General features: G+C 39.4%; 3 pseudogenes; all 3 read left to right on the forward strand.

The window, feature by feature from the left end:
- The first annotated feature begins 210 nt into the window (after positions 1–210).
- On the forward strand, positions 211–4,274 carry LOC106592150 (mucin-2-like; annotated as a pseudogene).
- Positions 4,275–5,371: 1,097 nt separating this feature from the next.
- On the forward strand, positions 5,372–6,262 carry LOC123724596 (probable serine/threonine-protein kinase clkA; annotated as a pseudogene).
- Positions 6,263–6,762: 500 nt separating this feature from the next.
- LOC123724532 (intestinal mucin-like protein) lies at positions 6,763–17,663 on the forward strand (annotated as a pseudogene).
- Positions 17,664–19,112: the final 1,449 nt, after the last annotated feature.

Genomic DNA, 19,112 nt, shown 5'->3' on the forward strand with positions numbered 1-19,112 from the left:
AAAAATTACAATCTTTCTCAAAAAATTGGTTTGTCAATAATCATGTGGATGTCCATACAGTCACCATAAAAGACAACAACCAACATCAAAAGTAGTACTGAAACAGATAACAAAAACATAAAGTCAACCATCCAACCCAATAATAATCATCGTCAATAGTTCATCTGTAGTCTGTTTAACAAGCTGAGCAATGCATTGAATAAATAAATGATGGCTTAATGCATCTTCCTTAAAGGTGGACCCCACGCCATTCCATGATGCCTGTGTGAGGGACTCGTGTGCCTGTGACACTGGGGGAGACTGCGAGTGTTTCTGTACAGCTGTAGCAGCCTACGCCCAGGCCTGTAACGAGGCAGGGGCTTGTATCAAGTGGAGAACACCAGATATCTGCCGTGAGTCATTTGCTTTGAGTGGGACAATTGATTGATGGATAGGTGGGATTGTTTTGCTATAGGGACAAAATTCAAATTTATGATTTGTATGTGTAACTGTTCAATCAATCCTCTTTTGAGACCCTGGTTAAAATGTGACATGTTTTTAATTTCACCAGCTCTGTTCTGTGATTTCTACAACCCTATTGGTGAGTGTGAGTGGCATTATAATCCGTGTGGATATCCCTGTATGAAGACCTGCAAGAATCCCTCAGGAACATGCTCCAGTCAGATCCCTGCGCTGGAAGGTAACTAATAGCCCTTCATAACAGCTTGGCCGTTTGATTTTGACAATTTACATTCCAAGTTGTTAAACAAATGTACAGTATAAAATATGTAATGCCCTCCCTTGTCCATCTACACTGAAAACGAAATACAAATATTGAAATATCATATCCATTACAGCTTTGGTGAACTAGATACCATGAGGATGATCTAATCTGTGCAGGTGTCCTGGATTAAATGGACTGTTTATATCTTAAAGGTTGCTATCCAAAATGTCCTTCGGCCAAGCCTTATTTGGAAGAAAGTACCATGAAGTGTGTCAGTAAGGAGTACTGTGGTTGCTACGATGGAGATGGAACTCATTACAACGAGAGAGAGGTTATACCTTCCAAGGAGAACTGTCAGAAATGGTATGTTTTCAGATCAACATTTTGACATATACATAGATACTGTATTTACATTACATAGGATTTAATGTGGTTGGTATAAGCCTTAAGGTAGCCTGTATTTCTGGTGAGATAAGGCAATAGTCCCCCTACAAAGAGGTTTTCCTACCATTCAATTGATTTTGCTTTTCAAAGATCGTGATTTGACCTGTTTATAGCTAATTGTGGTTTGACTTGTTAACCTTATTGTGGTTTGACCTGTTTTACCTTATTGGGATTTGACCTGTTAAAACCTTATTGGGATTTGACCTGTTTATACCTTATTGGGATTTGACCTGTTAAAACCTTATTGTGAATATAACATATAACATTGTTTTGTACTTCATAACAAATAGCTCTTAATATTTTATTTGACTTTGAAAGGTACTGTAACCTTCTTTCTTTTTCTAGTCGTTGCTCATCAACTGAGGTCAGATGCAGCTATGATGTCCAAGGTAAGGAAAACCACTACAAACTGAAACATTAGCCTACATTATTACCAAGATGGTAACATGACAAGATGATTACACGATAATAACTTGTGTTCCGTGTGAAAATCTTATTGCAGCTTGCTATTGTTTATACGGCGGCAGAACGTACCCGTATGGAGCGACCATATATCACACATCTGATGGTGATGAGACCTGTATTGCTGCCACCTGCAAAGAGAACGGAACCATTGTCCGGAATATGAATCCCTGTCAGCACCACAACTCCACCAAGTGTTACAACAACACAGATATCCACTCAAGCACCGACCACAACTGTATTTGTTTTCTCAACTCCTACCGCTACCCCAACCACAACTCCTACCACTACCCCCACAACAACCCCTACCACCTACACAACCGCTACCACTACCCCCACAACAACCCCTACCACTACCCCCACAACAACCCCTACCACTACCCCCACAACAACCCCTACTTCACCAACAACCACTTCACCCACTACTACTCCACACTGCCTGACCAAGACTGTCTGTGATTGGTCAGGCTGGATTGACAGTCACTATCCTACTATAGAAACAGGAGGAGATTATGAAACCATAGAAAATATAAGGAAATCTGGTATTGATATTTGTAGCCAACCTAAGGAAGTAGAATGCAGAGCCAAAGACATCGATGCTTCTTTGGCCGAACTAGGTCAAAATGTTAAATGCAATCCCTCAGTTGGACTGATATGCCACAACAAGGATCAAGGCATCCCACCAATATGCTACAACTACGAGATCAGAGTCAGATGTTGTGTTGATGTTTGTAGCAATGAGACAACTACCACCTCAGAAAGGCCCACAACAACCATTACAACATCAACAACTATCCCAACAACAACAACAACAGAAAGTCCAACAACAACAACTACCCCAACAACAACAACAACAACAACAACAGAAGGTCCAACAACAACAACAGAAAGTCCATCAACCACAACTAAGTCAACAACTCCATCCACAACAACAACAGAAAGTCCAACAACCATAATTAAGTCAACAACTCCATCCACAACAACACAAGTAACAGAGGAAGTTACAACTGGTCCAGAATCAACAACACCTACCACCACTACCCCCACAACAACAACCACCACCACAGGAAGTCCATCAACCACAGTAACGGCTGAGACAACAACATATTCCACAACAAGAGAAACAACAGGGGAAATTACAACTGGTCCAGAATCAACAATACCCACAACAACCATTACAACAACAACAACAACAACAACAACAGAAAGTTACAACAACAACAACAGTACCCCAACAACAACAACAACAACAACAACAACAGAACGTCCAACAACAACAACAGAAAGTCCAACATCAACCACAACAACTATGTCAACAACATATTCCACAACAAGAGAAACAACAGGGGAAATTACAACTGGTCCAGAAACAACAACAACGACAACAACCATTACACCCGCAACAACCCCTTCCACTACCCCCGCAACAACCCCTTCCACTACCCCTCAACAACCCCTTCCACTACCCCCACAACAACCCCTTCCACTACCCCCTCAACAACCCCTTCCACTACCCCCGCAACAACCCCTTCCACTACCCCCGCAACAACCCCTTCCACTACCCCCTCAACAACCCCTTCCACTACCCCCGCAACAACCCCTTCCACTACCCCCTCAACAACCCCTTCCACTACCCCCGCAACAACCCCTTCCACAACCCCCTCAACAACCCCTTCCACTACCCCCACAACAACCCCTTCCACTACCCCCACAACAACCCCTACCACTACCCCCACAACAACCCCTACTTCACCAACAACCACTTCACCCACTACTACTCCACACTGCCTGACCAAGACTGTCTGTGATTGGTCAGGCTGGATTGACAGTCACTATCCTACTATAGAAACAGGAGGAGATTATGAAACCATAGAAAATATAAGGAAATCTGGTATTGATATTTGTAGCCAACCTAAGGAAGTAGAATGCAGAGCCAAAGACATCGATGCTTCTTTGGCCGAACTAGGTCAAAATGTTAAATGCAATCCCTCAGTTGGACTGATATGCCACAACAAGGATCAAGGCACCCCACCAATATGCTACAACTACGAGATCAGAGTCAGATGTTGTGTTGATGTTTGTAACAATGAGACAACTACCACCTCAGAAAGGCCCACAACAATCATTACAACATCAACAACTATCCCCAACAACAACAACAACAACAACAACAACAACAGAAAGTCCAACAACAACAACTACCCCAACAACAACAACAACAACAACAACAACAACAGAAAGTTCACAAACTACCAACAACAACAACAACAACAACACAACAACAAACAACAACAACAACAACAACAACAACAGAAAGTCCAACAACAACAACAACAGAAAGTCCAACAACAACAACAACAACAACAACAGAAAGTCCAACATCACAACAACACACCAAAAAAAACAACAACAACAACAGAAAGTCCAACATCAACAACTACCCCAACAACAACAACAACAACAGAAAGTTCAACAACAACAACTACCCCAACCACACAACAACAACAGAAAGTCCAACAACCATAATTAAGTCAACAACTCCATCCACAACAACACAAGTAACAGAGGAAGTTACAACTGGTCCAGAATCAACAACACCTACCACCACTACCCCCACAACAACAACCACCACCACAGGAAGTCCATCAACCACAGTAACGGCTGAGACAACAACATATTCCACAACAAGCGAAACAACAGGGGAAGTTACAACTGGTCCAGAATCAACAACACCCACAACAACCATTACAACAACAACAACAACAACAACAACAGAAAGTTCAACAACAACAACTACCCCAACAACAACAACAACAACAACAACAACAGAAAGTCCAACAACAACAACAGAAAGTCCAACATCAACCACAACAACTATGTCAACAACATATTCCACAACAAGCGAAACAACAGAGGAAATTACAACTGGTCCAGAAACAACAACAACGACAACAACCATTACACCCGCAACAACCCCTTCCACTACCCCCGCAACAACCCCTTCCACTACCCCCTCAACAACCCCTTCCACTACCCCCCTCAACAACCCCTTCCACTACCCCCTCAACAACCCCTTCCACTACCCCCTCAACAACCCCTTCCACTACCCCCGCAACAACCCCTTCCACTACCCCCTCAACAACCCCTTCCACTACCCCACAACAACCCCTACCACTACCCCACAACAACCCCTTCCACTACCCCCACAACAACCCCTTCCACTACCCCACAACAACCCCTACCACTACCCCCCACAACAACCCCTACCACTACCCCCACAACAACCCCTACCACTACCCCCACAACAACCCCTACTTCACCAACAACCACTTCACCCACTACTACTCCACACTGCCTGACCAAGACTGTCTGTGATTGGTCAGGCTGGATTGACAGTCACTATCCTACTATAGAAACAGGAGGAGATTATGAAACCATAGAAAATATAAGGAAATCTGGTATTGATATTTGTAGCCAACCTAAGGAAGTAGAATGCAGAGCCAAAGACATCGATGCTTCTTTGGCCGAACTAGGTCAAAATGTTAAATGCAATCCCTCAGTTGGACTGATATGCCACAACAAGGATCAAGGCACCCCACCAATATGCTACAACTACGAGATCAGAGTCAGATGTTGTGCTGATGTTTGTAGCAATGAGACAACTACCACCTCAGAAAGGCCCACAACAATCATTACAACATCAACAGCTATCCCAACAACAACAACAACAACAACAACAACAACAGAAAGTCCAACAACAACAACTACCCCAACAACAACAACAACAACAACAACAACAGAAAGTCCAACAACAACACCAACAACAACACCAACAACAACAACAACAACAACAACAGAAAGTCCAACAACAACAACAACAGAAGGTCCAACAACAACAACAACAACAACAACAGAAAGTCCATCAACCACAACTAAGTCAACAACTCCATCCACAACAACAACAGAAAGTCCAACAACCATAATTAAGTCAACAACTCCATCCACAACAACACAAGTAACAGAGGAAGTTACAACTGGTCCAGAATCAACAACACCTACCACCACTACCCCCACAACAACAACCACCACCACAGGAAGTCCATCAACCACAGTAACGGCTGAGACAACAACATATTCCACAACAAGAGAAACAACAGGGGAAATTACAACTGGTCCAGAATCAACAATACCCACAACAACCATTACACCAACAACAACAACAACAACAACAGAAAGTTCAACAACAACAACAGAAAGTCCAACAACAACAACTACCCCAACAACAACAACAACAACAACAGAAAGTCCATCAACCACAACAACAACAACAACAACAACAACAACAGAAAGTTCAACAACAACAACAACAACAACAGAACGTCCAACAACAACAACAACAACAACAACAACAACAGAAGGTCCAACAACAACACCAGAAAGTCCAACAACAACAACTACCCCAACAACAACAACAACAACAACAACAACAGAAAGTCCATCAACCACAACAACTATGTCAACAACATATTCCACAACAAGCGAAACAACAGGGGAAATTACAACTGTTCCAGAATCAACAATACCCACAACAACCCCTACCACTACTACCCCAACTACTACCACAACAACAACTCAGATGAGGACTACCTCTGAGGAAACGACAACAGCCACCACCAAAGTATCTACCACAACAACAGGCCTCACTGTAGTCACAAATCTACCATACACAATAGCAACTGGAAAGCAAATCTCAACTTTGACAATACAGACAGAAGAAACGACTACATCAAACCCAACCACAACCCCTTCCACTACCCCCACAACAACCCCTACCACTACCCCCACAACAACCCCTTCCACTACCCCCTCAACAACCCCTTCCACTACCCCCACAACAACCCCTTCCACTACCCCCACAACAACCCCTTCCACTACCCCCGCAACAACCCCTTCCACTACCCCCTCAACAACCCCTTCCACTACCCCCACAACAACCCCTTCCACTACCCCTCAACAACCCCTTCCACTACCCCCACAACAACCATTACACCGACAACAACCCCTACCACTACCCCCACAACAACCCCTTCCACTACACCCACAACAACCCCTTCCACTACCCCCACAACAACCCCTTCCACAACCCCCACAACAACCCCTACCACTACCCCAACGACAACCCCTATCATTACCCCAACGACAACCCCTACCACTACCAATACCCCTACCACCTCCACAACCCCTACCACATTATGTTTTTGCACATACAAAATCTACATTTCCCTGCCGGTAAGTGATAGTGATAGTTTCCTTCATTCAAATGATCAATTCTGACTACATAATGCATTCATACACTTCATTTAATATCTATTTATTACTAATAATATGTTTTTGTTTAGGTTCCTTGATATATAATGAGACTGACGGGGAAGGCTGGTGTTTCACCTCCTACTGTAACTCAAGTTGTATTGTTGAGAAACAAGCCAGACCATGTCCCTCTACGACCCCAGCTACAGTCAGCACTGTCTCAACTACAGTCAGCACTGTCTCAGCAACAACAGAAGCTACACATTCTACACCATCTACATTGTCCCCGACTACACCTTACATGGGCTGTGAATATGCCATTCCACCAAGAAAGGTAATGAAATAAAATAAACAGAATATTTGTGTTTCTTAGTTCATAGTGTTGTGTAGTTCATAGTGGTGTGTAGTTCATAGTGTTGTGTAGTTGATAGTGGTGTGTAGTTCATAGTGTTGTGTAGTTCATAGTGTTGTGTAGTTCATAGTGTTGTGTAGTTCATAGTGTTGTGTAGTTTATAGTGTTGTGTAGTTCATAGTGTTGTGCAGTTATAGTGTTGTGTAGTACATAGTGTTGTGTAGTTCATAGTGTTGTGCAGTTATAGTGTTGTGTAGTTCATAGTGTTTTGTAGTTCATAGTGTTGTGTAGTTTATAGTGTTGTGTAGTTTATAGTGTTGTGTAGTTTATAGTGTTGTGTAGTTCATAGTGTTGTGTAGTTCATAGTGTTGTGTAGTTCGTAGTGTTGTGTAGTTTATAGTGTTGTGTAGTTATAATGTTGTGGTGTTCATAGTGTTGTGTAGTTCATAGTGTTGTGTAGTACGTAGTGTGTTTACTTTCAGGACTAAAACATACATTTTCAACTTTAGGATGGAGAGACTTGGAAGACAGGCAACTGCACTACTCAAACTTGCCACAGCGGTGAAATTACCACAAAGTATGTGGTCTGTGAGTCTGCAGAAAAGCCTGTGTGTGAAAATGGATATCCACCAGCTAAAGTCTATGACGAATCAGGTTGCTGCTATCACTACGAATGTGAATGTAAGTTCAAAACTTAATGTTTTTAATTATCTTCTCTCCTTCTACAAATACTTATTACTCCAAGTTTACTTGTTTTAAAGACGTCCTCCAGTGATTTTTGAACATTTCCTGTTGGAAAGTGATATTCCAAGTGTAAATACAGTAAAGAAATACAATATGTTTTGAAAAAAATTGTGGGTTTTTTTTGGACACAACTGCAAACTTCAAGGAGTTGGTCTGATCCAGTGGCGCAACTTTGGTTTTAGAAGTGGGGGGGACATAAGTATTATTATTATTATTATTTTCATCCAGTTGGATAAACACACCAAACAGCCTACTCGACTACTCAGAGGCTTCCGCATGGTCCTAAAGCACAGTGTTGCCTTGTTTTGTATCACATTCCAATGATAAAACTGGGAGTGGAACAAAAATGCAATTTCAGAATGTGGGGGCGACATGCTCCCTGTAAACCCACCGTCTCCCCATCCCCAGTGAACGTTGCACCCTTGGTCTGATCTGATGGTGACATTGTGATGTTATCAGCTTGTGCCATTTCATGAGGATACCTAGACCACCTGTGGTGTTCAGTAAATCAGGTGTTAAATGAGGTGAAAAGGAGACTGGAGTAGCACATTAAACTCTTGTATTGATGAGTGATCTATCTATTTGATACCTTTTTCTGTTCCATCTCTCAGGTATATGCTATGGATGGGGAGACCCTCATTACGTCACATTTGATGGCCAGTATTACAGTTTCCAGGAAAACTGCACCTACGTTTTGATGAAAGAAATAGTTCCTCGACAGAACTTCAGTGTCAACATCGACAACTATAACTGCGATCCGTCTGGACATGCGACCTGCCCTCAGTCTCTGATTGTCTATTACAAGTCCTATAAAATCGTTCTTACTCCGAAGAGATTAAACGTGACAACAAATATGGTAATTATAACTGTGCTATTGTACACATTTATACACATTTATAAAAGTGCACTTTGATACAGACATTCCTTGATACAGACATACTTTGATACAGACATTCTTTGAGATAGACATTCTTTGATACAGACATTCTTTGATACAGACATTCTTTGAGATAGACATTCTTTGATACAGACATTCTTTGATACAGACATTCTTTGATACAGACATTCTTTGAGATAGACATTCTTTGATACAGACATTCTTTGATACAGACATTCTTTGATACAAACATTCTTTGAGATAGACATTCTTTGATACAGACATTCTTTGATACAGGCATTCTTTGATACAGCCATTCTTTGATACAGACATTCTTTGAGACAGACATTCTTTGATACAGACATTCTTTGATACAGACATCCTTTGATACAGACATTCTTTGATACATACATTCTTTTAGATAGACATTCTTTGATACAGGCATTCTTTGATACAGGCATTCTTTGATACAGACATTCTTTGATACAGACATTATTTGAGAGAGATTCTCATACCACTTTAAGACTTAAAATAATCTAGCCTCATATTTTGACATGTATTATTTACTTTTTGTAACGTGGGGGTATTGATTAATAGGAATATCTGATCTTGTCGACTATGACAAATGTAATTTGCAGTACTACACTTCAGTAGTTACAAATAGTTATTTAACAACATTACATATTGGTTAACCACTTTGATGATGCCATCACGTTAACTCAAAAACCATCATCAAGGTATCTGAAACAGTCCCATGACATTTCAAAGAATTTAATTTTATTGACAAAAATTGACAGACTACCAACTCTTCTTGTGACTTCATTTAGTTCTGGAAACCGTTGAAATCTGATCTACAGTATTGTAATGTTATTCTGTTCTCTATTCTCATTCGTTATGTAATGTTTTTACTTATCATTCACAAGGTTTACATCAATGGAAATCAGATCTTCCCGACCTATTCTAATGAAGACCTCATGATCACCAGCACTGGCGTAGAGTTACTGTTGAAGATCCCTGCCATTAAAGCAACAGTGATATTTAAGTCCCTTATGTTCAGTGTAACCCTGCCAAACTCCCTATTCCACAACAACACAGAGGGGCAGTGTGGTAAGTATGTAGGCATTGTCTACATCCCAAATGGCACACTGTTCCCAATGTAGTGCACTCCTTTTAACCACCTTTTTACCAGGGAGAATAGGGTCCCAATGTAGTGCACTCCTTTTAACCACCTTTTAACCAGGGGGAATAGGGTTCCATTGTAGTGCACTCCTTTTAACCAGGGGGAATAGGGTGCCAATGTAGTGCACTCCTTTTAACCAGGGGGAATAGGGTTCCATTTGGAATGCACCCATTATGTAGACAATAAACACTTTAAGTATGAATCAGAAGAACAGCTTGTAGTACTCTGTGAGTAAACTGAACATTTGTTGCAATGATTTGATGTTATTTTGTTGAATGTTATTGTATTGTCATGGCATTAAACAGTTCACTGTACAGTTACAATGATAGCATAACCAATTAAAATATAGTGTAGGTAGGCTTAATGATATAAGCAGCTGTTTCTGACATCAAAGAACTTGTGTTTATTCTCATTCCCATATTTATTTTACCTTTATAAAGGTACCTGTGACAATAACAGGAAAAACGATTGCAGACTACCGAATGGACAGATTGATCCATCATGTCCTGGGATGGCTCATAAATGGAAGATTGATGATGATAAAAAACCCTACTGTGATCTGAAATCCCTACCCCACCTACCCCTACGCCTATGCCTCCACCCTGCCCGTCAAGAAAGACATCAATCTGTGACATCATTCTTAGCCCGTAAGACGTGCAACCTTGTAATAACACAAAGAGACAGCTATATTACAAAGGGAATCTGATTGAGGTTGCTATGACACTGTATACATGAAAGTCTGTAAACTTTCCGTTAAAGGCATGGGTTGTTGTTCCATAACTTAGTACCAAACTTATCTTACAGACTTTTTATGCCATATAAAATATGTCATATTCATAAGAACTTCATAGATGCTTCACAAATAATTTAACGTGTAAGGCATACAGTAATCAATATTTGTAAGAGATCTGTCGTGACATGTTATATGCTCCTTTTGGGTTCGGCCTATATAATAACATAAATGGGTTCTTTATTTTGAAAGGGTCTTTAAGCAATGCCATGATGTTATCCCACCACAACCCTTCTTCGAGGCCTGTAAGTTTGATGTTTGCCTCATGCCAAATATCTCAATCGGCTGCTCCAGCCTGGAAGCCTACGCCGTGAGGTGTGCAGCAGCTGAAGTCTGTATCGACTGGAGGAACTCAACTAATGGAAAATGTGGTATGGAAGGACTTTCATATCAAATAAGTGGTTGTATTCCAAATGGGATCCTATTCCCTACATTGTGCACTGCTTTTGACCAGGCTCTGGTGAAAAATAGTGATTTATGTAGGGAATAGGATCCCATTTGGAATGCAGGCAAGATGTTAATAGGATTTTAAATAATTCTAATGACTTTACAATTTATCAATATTAATTGTATTTTGTCAACCTGCATTTACAAATTGAGTTCTTACTGTTTTGTCTTTCATTCCATCTTGACCATATTACAGAACTGACATGCCCTAAGACCAAAGTGTATAAGGCATGTGGCTCTACTATCCAGCCAACATGCAATTCAAGGTATCCATCTCATTCCCATCTCATCTCATTCTCATTCTCATCTCATTCCATTCTCATTCCCATCTTATTCCCATCTCATTCTCATTCGCATCTGATCTCATTCTCATTCCCATCTCATTCATATCTCATCTCATTCCCATCTCATCTCATTCCCATCTTATTCTCATGTGAATCCCATCTCATCTCATTCCCATCTCGTTCTCATCTCATTCCCATCTCGTTCTCATCTCATTCCCATCTCATCTCATCTCATCTCATTCTCATCAAAATTCCCATCTCATTTCATTCTTGTCTCATTCCCATCTCATTCTCATTTCATACCCATCTCATCTCATTCTCATCTCATTCCCATCTCATCTCATTCTCATCTCATTCCCATCTCATCTCATCACATTCCCATCTCATCTCATTATCATAACATTCCCATCTCATCTCATTCTCATTCCCATCTCATCTCATCTCATTCTCATCTCATTCCTATCTCATCTCATTCTCAACTCATTTCCATCTCATTCCCATCTCATTTCATTCTCATCTCATTTCCATCTCATTCTCTTCTCATTCCCATCTAATTCCCATCTCATTCCCATCTCATTCTCATCTCATTCCTATCTCATCTTATTCTCAACTCAATTCCATCTCATTCCCATCTCATTTCATTCTCATCTCATTTCCATCTCATCTCATTCTCATTACATTCTCATTCCCATCTCATCTCATTCCCATCTCATCTCATTCCCATTTAATTCCCATCTCATCTCATTCCCATCTCATCTCATTCTCATCTCATTGCCATCTCATCTCATTCCCATCACATCTCATTCTCATTCCCATCTCATTCCCATCTCATCTCATTCCAATCACATCTCATTCTCATCTCATTCCCATCTCATTCTCATCTCCTTCCCATTACATTCTCATTCCCATCTCATCTCATTCTCATTCGCATCTCATTTCCATCTCATCTCATTCTCATATCATTCCCATCTCATTCCCATCTCATTCTCATCTCATTCCCATCTCATTATTTTACACCACTACCTAGTGGACATGCATTCTTAAAGGTTTCCATTATATTCCAAAGTTTCTAAACTGTAATGAATTGTTTTCTCTTGTCATAGATACAATGAAAAATATGTGCATTCATGTCAGGGAGCACAAATGACCCGTGACTTTGTATGTGACTCATTCATGGAGGGCTGTTTCTGCCCTGAGGGTACCGTCTTGTTCAACACATTCTCTGACACCTGTGTTCGTGACTGTGGTAAGGATGTGTCAGTTTGAGGAATACATTGTTTAATTGTGTCTCAAAGTAACACCACGTATGACTTAAGATCTTATTTTCCATTCAAGGATGTACTGGACCTGATGGAAAACCCAAACAGGTAATAATGTGGATGTATACCACAATGAATCTGTCAGAAGAAATAGTTTAACAGCTCACTCACATTATAGCCCACAAAAAGGTTCTGTATAGAAACCCAAATATTTTAAGCAGTTTACTAGTTTCATTGGGGCTTGTTAGTGGTCCAAGCCCCGAAGAGGCTGGAGCCCTATTGTTATTATCAATCAATCAAATGTATTTGATAAAGCCCTTTTTCATCAGCAGTGGTCACAAAGTGCTTTACAGATAGCCAGCCTAAAACCTAAAAGAGCAGGCAATGCAGAGGCATAAAGACAGTGGCTAAGAAAAGCTCCCCTAGAAGGAAGGAACCTAGGAATAAACCAAAAGAGGAACCCGGTTCTGAGGGGTTGCCAGTCCTCGTCTTAATAAGTTTCAAGTCTCTGCTAACAGTGTTTGTTTTGTCCCAACACAGTTTGGTGAGACTTGGAACAGTAACTGCCAGAAGTGCACGTGTAATGCTGACACACTGAGTGTCCAGTGTGAACCAGTGAAATGTCCGCCCCAAGAAATTGTTACCTGTAAGAAGTACGGTGAGGTGTTGGTCAACGAGACGGTGGACTGCTGTCAGATAAATAAATGCGGTGAGTAGAGACAGGATTTGAGTTTAGACCAGATATAGGAACCTTAACAAGTCTGTGTGTGCTAAATGTTTGGCATATGACAAGGAGTACAAGGAGTGGAATGTTAGCTACTTCATAAAGCTTTCATAAGCACTGCATAAATGTGTTGCAAAGCATCTATAACATGCTTTATAAAGGGTTCATAAATGTCGCATAACTCTGTGACATAATCACCGGACTGTGAATAGTGTAGCTTGTCCCTGAGCTGGTGGACCAATGGTTTCTTACCTCTCTTTCTGCTGGAGGTACTGCATGTTGATTCCAACCTTAAAAGTAACAACAAAGAAATTTAGCAGGTGTGTTAGGAAATGCCTTTGTCACATCAATTCAATTAAATTTAAGGGCTTTATTGGCATGGGAAACATATGTTAACATTGCCAAAGCAAGTGAAGTAGATAATAAACAAAAGTGAAATTAACTATAAAAATGAACAGTAAACATTACACTCATAGAAGTTCCAAAAGAATAAAGACATTTCAAATGTCATATTGTGCCTATATACAGTACAGTGTTGTAAAGATGTGCAAATTATTTGAAATAACAATTGAGATAGCGACAATATGAAATCTAACTCAACACTTAACTACTATAAACTCATGTAAATTACAATAAATATAGGTTAACTAACTTGTTTTTCGATCTCCAGTAGCAGCACAAGTTAAGAATTTGATTTGCGAAATCATTACATAATCAGCGTAGTACGTCTCATCAGCAACACTAAAAATAAGTACCTCCGGGTCAAGCAATATTGATACATTTCAAATTAAAAGTCCCCTACTTAATAGTTGAAAAGGGTCAATAACCATTCATGATATATGATACACTATTGTTTAAACATGAACAATGATTCATATTTGTTTATAATTAAGTGACATTTGTATAACATTTCGGTTTAAAAAAATGCTCTAAGGTGTAAGAAAATACCCCCAAAGGAATATATATTGGCTTAAAGCAAGAACTAATCTGGGTGCAGCAGTAAAAATATTGTAGAGAATACTCAGTAGGGTCAGTAGTGTATGTAGAATGTAAAATATGGAGTCATTTCATGGGACTCTGAATAATTCTGAGTATTGCTGGCTTTTACTCCACCCGTTTCATTGCGGCTGAATCACATCACATGTGCCTTACTGCACTACAGAAAACCCTCTAACCAATCAACAGTGCAGGGCATGCTCACTGAATTAAAGGGCAACTAAGCTAAAAATTGAAGTTTCTTAGATTTTTTCCAGACCTCAAAAAGTCATCCCCTGATGTGGTTTTAACATTATTGTGAACACAGAAAATCACATTTAGTCATGTTTCTATTAAACGGTGAGAAAAAAAACTGGGGTAAACCAGAATTTTTGGGGGAAACCGATACCTGGAAAAACAAAACCAAGAATACAACTGCATTTTTGAGAAAAAAAAAACTGAAGTAAAGCAAAAAAATTTAAACTGCAGCATAGCATTTTGGGGGAATTTGAGGTCAGGTTCAATACTGACTATGCGAAGAGGGAAATAGTTTGGGCAATCCTAGAAATGTTTTAGAGTAATATAATATATACAATTTAGCAAATGATTTTATCCAAAGCATGAATACATTTTTACGTATGGGTGGTCCTGGGAATCGGACACAATATCCTGGTTTTGCAATACTCTATCTAGATGCATGACAGGGTAATACGTTGTCAGTTGAATTATTCATAAGGCCTTTATTAAGCAGTGTTGATGCCACCGTTTAGAAAGCACAGGTTTGACTAATTTGACACAGTGGGTTATGTCATACAGTTATGCCACATTTATGAACCCTTTATAGAGCATGACATATGGTTATAGATGATTTGTAACACATTTCGTTAGAGTTTATGAAGCCTTTATACTGACCATGTCATTGGACCGTGTCATTGGACCATGATATTGGACCATGTTATTGGACCATGATATTGGACCATGTTATTGAACCATGATATTGGACCATGTCATTGGACCATGTCATTGGACCATGTCATTGGACCATCACGCACTATAATTTCAAAACTATGTGTATAGTGATAAAACAGTGACTTAATATTTCATGGTGCAGGTGTCGGGATGGTAACATGGTGCAGGAATTGTGACTAACTTAACTGTTCAACAACTGTAATGTCTCAACCATTGTCTGACCCTTTTATTGTGTGTTCTCTCAGTACCCAAACCTGTTTGTGTCTACAATAATACTGAATACATGGTGAGAAGTAACACTTTTTTGATATCACTCTGCACAAATATATTTTTGCAGGCAGAACAGAGCAGTATCACAATAAATCATTTGTAAATTGTGTATAAATTAAACCTAAATATTGATGTGTCAATCACAGATTGCCCCTTTAAGTAATCCTGAGAGCCACTGTGGCCCCAAACTTAATTTTTGCTTCAGTACATGATACTAACTCTTGCTTGCATTCTCCAGCTTGGTGAAAATGTTCCCAGCGGCACCTGTGAGGAGTGCAAGTGTGGCCCCTAATAAGGATCCAGTTTCCAAGCTGTATGTTGTAGACTGTGTCCAAATCAACTGTTCCACCACCTGCCAAACGGTACTGTACTCGGGATAATGGCAATCTCGGTTTAACATAAGTGAAACATTTTACATGGTAGGCTATACAGTATAATATTCCAGGTATATATGAAGGAAATCCACTAATGATGTCACCTTGTTGATTCTCCTCCAGGGTTATGAGTATGAAGTCGTACCTGAGAAATGTTGTGGAACGGTGTGTCCAGAAGGACTGTGTTGTAGTTCTCCCAGATGCCACATCTCACATCATTCAGGTGACGTTGATGAGATAATGCACCCAAATTAGATTCTTTTTAATATCAGATATCTTTGTGATATCTCAAAGGGACGAATTACATCACTAATGAGAACATTTAAATGCTTACAAATGTTCATAAATGCATCATAAATGATCATAAATGTTAAAGGTGTAAATGCTTAAGAATCTTACTACTTGTTTACATTTTCAAATAATGAAGTACTTATTCCTGAAAAGTTTATAAATTATTTATCAATGCTTATTTATTGAAGTTTTTATAATGTACAGTATTCATTTATCAACATTTATGTTTTGCTATTTGACAGCTTGGGAAGTTTTGGTCGCCCCCTAGTGACCGCTGTGTGAAGTATGACTGTCAAAAAACAAACAAACAGCTCATCGTTGTGAAATCCAAATTGGAATGCCCAGTGTTCCGTCCAGAGGACTGCGTCCTGTAAGTAGATGAGGAAACTGGTTGAATGTGTTTGTTTGAAGTAAAGTAACTATACCTAAATACACTGGTTGCTTCATTTGATAGTAACTTTTAAGTTATATTGAATTTACACCCGAGTAGTATATTCATAGATGATCATAGTTTTCCATTATAACATCTATACTGTGTTCTCTAGCTCAATAGACTGTAACTAGTCATATCCAAATTGAGCTGAACACTATTCTTTTGACAGGGAACTGAGAAAACTGATGCAAATGGATGTTGCACAACCTGTAAGTTAAAACAATATACTGATTCATTTATAAATATTCATGATTGTGTGAAGTTGTATTTTTTGTATAACCTCTTATGAACCTGACCTCTTATGAACCTCTTATGAACATAACCTCTTATAAAACCTCTTATGAACATAACCTCTTATAAACATAACCTCTTATAAATATAACCTCTCATAAACCTCTTATGAACCTAACCTCTTATGAACATAACCTCTTGCGAACCTAACCTCTTATGAACATAACCTCTTTAAAGAACATAACCTCTTAGTGAACATAACCTCTCATGACTTAATAAATCAATGTTGAGTTTCTGTGGATGAAACTGAATACAGATATGATGTGATATACTTTTCAAGATGCTCAAAGTCTGTGCACTTTACATAGTAAGGGGGGAAACTCACCACTTTAAAATGTCCTCCTTAACTCTGTCTACCTAAACAGGCACTTTACGTAGTCACTGTGATGTGAAGAACACCATCACCTACCTAGAGGTGAATAACTGCAGGTCTACTGTGCCGGTGGAAATCTCAGCCTGCGGGGGATCCTGTGGAACATCTTCCTATGTAGTACAAACTAAATAAGAACACACACACACACACACACACACACGCCAAAAAAGCACTAGAAACAAACGCACATGCATTTGGGTCTTGCAGAAATTTGTACTTGGGGAATTGGATTGAAGGGTGAGAAATCAATGGAGTTGACCTATGGTAGAATTAATGTGGTACTGTTTCTAACAGTGATGTTTGTTGTGTCCTGTTTGCTAGGTACTCTGCAGAGAAAAACACCTTGACGCACTCCTGCTCCTGCTGTCAGGAGATGTCTACCAGTGAGAGGAAGGTGGAGATGCTCTGCCTGACGGGAAGAAGATCATGCAGAACTACATTTACATTGATAAGGTCGGCTGCAAGATGACTCTGAGTGTGACAAGAAGAACAGAAGATTAGGCCTTGAAGAATTAAGTCTTTTGAAATGTTCTTATTTACATTAACTGTGTGGAATATTAAATACTTTTATCTAAAGGGGAATACCAATAGGGCTGTCTAATATATATAGGCTACTTTCATGAACTGTATGTCCTTTCTCTCTAAACTATCATAGACATTAGCAAACGTATTAAACTGATGAAGAAGCATGAAGTCATTATCTTTCTTGTTTTATTTCCTATTGTTCAAGCGCATCAATGTGTGACTAGGTAAAAAGTACACATAGTATTTAATAAAGAACACATTCATTACATAACTGTTACTTTTAAAAGGGGAATCTGCAATTCAAACAACAACAAAGTGTATCCCGCCATTGTTTTGTGAAAAACCTGAAGGATGGGGCTGGAGAAATGTAACCACTCTCAAATTCATAGACAGGGCCCATGGATGCAAGGACATTATAGTTTTAAATCATGTTTTGAGGCTATACAGTGTTTGTTAACAAAGTTGTTTGGACAAACAAATGGAATAAAAACAATCTTATATTCTGGGTTCTGATGAGTTACTGACAGCTCATTAGGCATTTATAAGTTATATTCTTCAAGAATCAATTGTATTATCAATTTAAAAAGTCCAAAATATATGCTTTTACGATCACAGATTAGTCACTGAAATCTGAAACATTGATTTCCTATACTAATATATTGATGTCAAAATGTCACAAGAACCACACCCACTGGGCACATATATGTTAATTCAACATCTATTCAACATTGGTTCAGGGTAATTTCATTGAAATGACGTGGAAACTATGTTGAATTAACCAGTGTGTGCCCATCGGTTAATATATTATTAGAAAACAATTAGGAAACAATATGCATGCAGTCACTGACAACTTACCATGAGCTGTTTTCTAAACGGATGTGATTGAATGTAACAAACTGGCTACCTATCTGTCATTTCCAGAAATCCTCTCACTGATAGAAATAACATAAATCCTGTCTTATGTTTAGCCCAATTCTATCTCAATGAATATATCTGTCATTTCAAGATGTAGCTAATATTCACCTAAATATTTGTTTA

This window comes from Salmo salar, chromosome ssa10, assembly GCF_905237065.1.
Source record: "Salmo salar chromosome ssa10, Ssal_v3.1, whole genome shotgun sequence".
Lineage (NCBI taxonomy): Eukaryota > Metazoa > Chordata > Actinopteri > Salmoniformes > Salmonidae > Salmo > Salmo salar.